The sequence below is a fragment of the Saccopteryx bilineata genome, chromosome 3 (assembly GCF_036850765.1).
Source record: "Saccopteryx bilineata isolate mSacBil1 chromosome 3, mSacBil1_pri_phased_curated, whole genome shotgun sequence".
NCBI classification, from domain to species: Eukaryota; Metazoa; Chordata; class Mammalia; order Chiroptera; family Emballonuridae; genus Saccopteryx; species Saccopteryx bilineata.
In genome coordinates this window covers 287323490-287326000 of record NC_089492.1, presented here as the reverse complement: position 1 = coordinate 287326000, position 2511 = coordinate 287323490, and positions in this window count along the sequence as shown.

The following is a 2511-nucleotide window of genomic DNA, read 5'->3' as shown; positions in this document are numbered from 1 at the left end:
CTGTCTGAATCTTCAGAGATGCTGTCACATGGGATGGGCCCCTTTGGTTAGAAGTTAAAAGCTACATCTGGCCCTGGCCAGTTGGCTCAGTGGATAGAGCGTTGGCCCGGTGTGTGGACATCCTGGGTTCGATTCCCAATCAGGGCACACAGGAGAAGCAACCATCTGCTTCTCTCCCTTCTCTCCCTCTTCCCCTTTCATAGACAGTGGCTTGATTAGTTCGAGTGTCAGCCCCGGGTGCTGAGGATATCTCAGTTGGTCCAAACTTAGCCCCCGGCACTGAGGATAGCTTGGTTGATTCGAGTATCGGTCCCAGACAGGGGTTGCTGGGTGGATCCCGGTTGGGGTGCATGCAGGCGTCTGTCTTACTATCTTCCCTCTTCTCACTTAAAAAAAGAAAAAAAGCTACATCTACAGAATGCTGGGTCTCCTCAGTGCTTTAGTTGTGTTGGCCTATTTAATTCTTACAACAACCCTCTGAGGCAGGTACTGTGCTGTCACCTCCATTTCACAGTCACGGAAACTAAGGCACACGGAGGTTTAGGTCCCATGGCGGGATTTCAGCCTTCTGGCTCTGGAACGTGTGCTCTCAACCACAGTCCTGTGTCATCGTGCTGGGGACAGGGATTCTTCTCACTGTCACCTTGACACCATGGATTTGCTACCCCACGCACACCTTTCATTTGTTTTTTTCACAGATATTTATTGGGCCTTTTTGATGCATGTTCTGTGGTGCTCTGACTTCAGGCATCGTCCTTTAAACACACAGGAGGGACTCAGTCAAGTTAATTATGCAGAGAAGCACACAAGGTCATCCTAAGAGTGGAGGCGAGCTGTCACCGCAACATCTCTCTCTGTCACCAGTGATTAACCAAACACCTGCCAGGCTAATAATTAACAGAAAATGAGCATTCATTTTTCAATCAATAGGAAAGAAGAAACTCAGGAATAACCGTGGTCTTTTGGAGCCGCCCACGTTATCGGTTCCCTGACTTTCACCGGTCTTCCCATGCTGCTCTCAGCACGTCTGGTGGTTCTGTCTCTTTCCTCAAGAGCGAGTTCTAACATGTGTTAGATTCCTTTTTAGCCCTGAATCTTCGTAGCTTTGGCATGCAGATGACCCTGTTGACTCAGACCTTGAAAAATAATGCATTTAGCCTGACCATGCAGTGGCTCAGTGGATAGCGCATCGGCCTGGGATATTGAGGACCCAGGTTTGAAACCTTGAAGTCACCAGCTTGAGTGTGGGCTCACCAGCTTGAGTGTGGAGTCACCAGCTTGAGCGTGAGGTCATAGACATGACCCCGTGGTCACTGGCTTGAGCCCAAAGGTCGCTGGTTTGTAGCCCAAGATTTCTGGCTTGAGGGCCAAGGTTGCTGGCTTGAGCAAGGGTTCACTGGCTTGGCTGGAGCCCCTCCTCCGTCAAGCCACATTTGAGAAAGCAATCAATGAACAACTAAGGTGCCGCAACTATAAATTGATGCTTCTCATCTCTCTCCCTTCCTGTCTGTCTGTCCCTGTCTGTGTGTCTGTCTGTCTCTCTCACTAAAAAAAAAAAAAAGAATAAAGTATAATGCATTTAGTATAGATCCTATTTGGGTCTCCTGCACCGGCTGGCCGTGAGCAGTTTGCACACACGAGGTGGAAGGCAGGCGCGGTCCCAGTTTTCTCTCCCCAGCGCCTTGTGTTGGGTTAATATACAATAATCGCACTGTCTCTTTTATGTTTAGTAGCGTCTGTAGAAAAGTAGGTTATATCTCAGGAACATGTTCCAGCTGGAAGTGGTTCTAAAATATTACTCTCGAGTTGATTTTTCAGAGTCTTCCCTTTTTGGGATGAGGCCGAACCCCTGAAGGGAGGGCCAGGATGGTGCTGCCCAGAGATACACTCTAGATAACGATCTGACTCAGGAGACTCCCTGCCTCTTCGCTCATGAAAAGTCCCCCTACCTTTTAGTTAAGAAACATCTGGGCTGGGACTAGCAAACGCTGAACCATTGCAGTGGCTTCTCTTTCTGAAGCAGTAGAGCCTTCTGTGATGACTTTCTTGTGGTTGGTTGGCTTTTTCTCTACCAATGCCAACACCGCCATCATCTCCATCACCGGGAGGGTGACTTTGGTCTTCAACAGAAGAGAAAGCCTTTTCTCGTCTTTGCTCTCCCATACAATTTGTGTGGATAATAGCCCTGTGCCTGGTTCCTTCTGTTCTGAGCAGTGCCTTGGGAGGGCACAGGGATGACAAAGACCAATGTTTTTATAATTAATAGGAATGCTTGCACCCCAAACAGTCACATTGCTTCTTCCTCCGGCTTCTTCATCATCTGCTATGGGATGGCAATCTCCTACCCTCCCAATTGGCCTCTCAGTGAATCTAAACAGAGCCACAGAGGCTCAAATAGCTTTCCTGCCTTGTTCATTAAAAAGTGTTTGCCGAGCACCTACTGTGTGCAGAGCAGTGGAGAGATACGAATCCTGTCCACGCTGGTCTAACCTCCATAGATTGTTAGCGTAT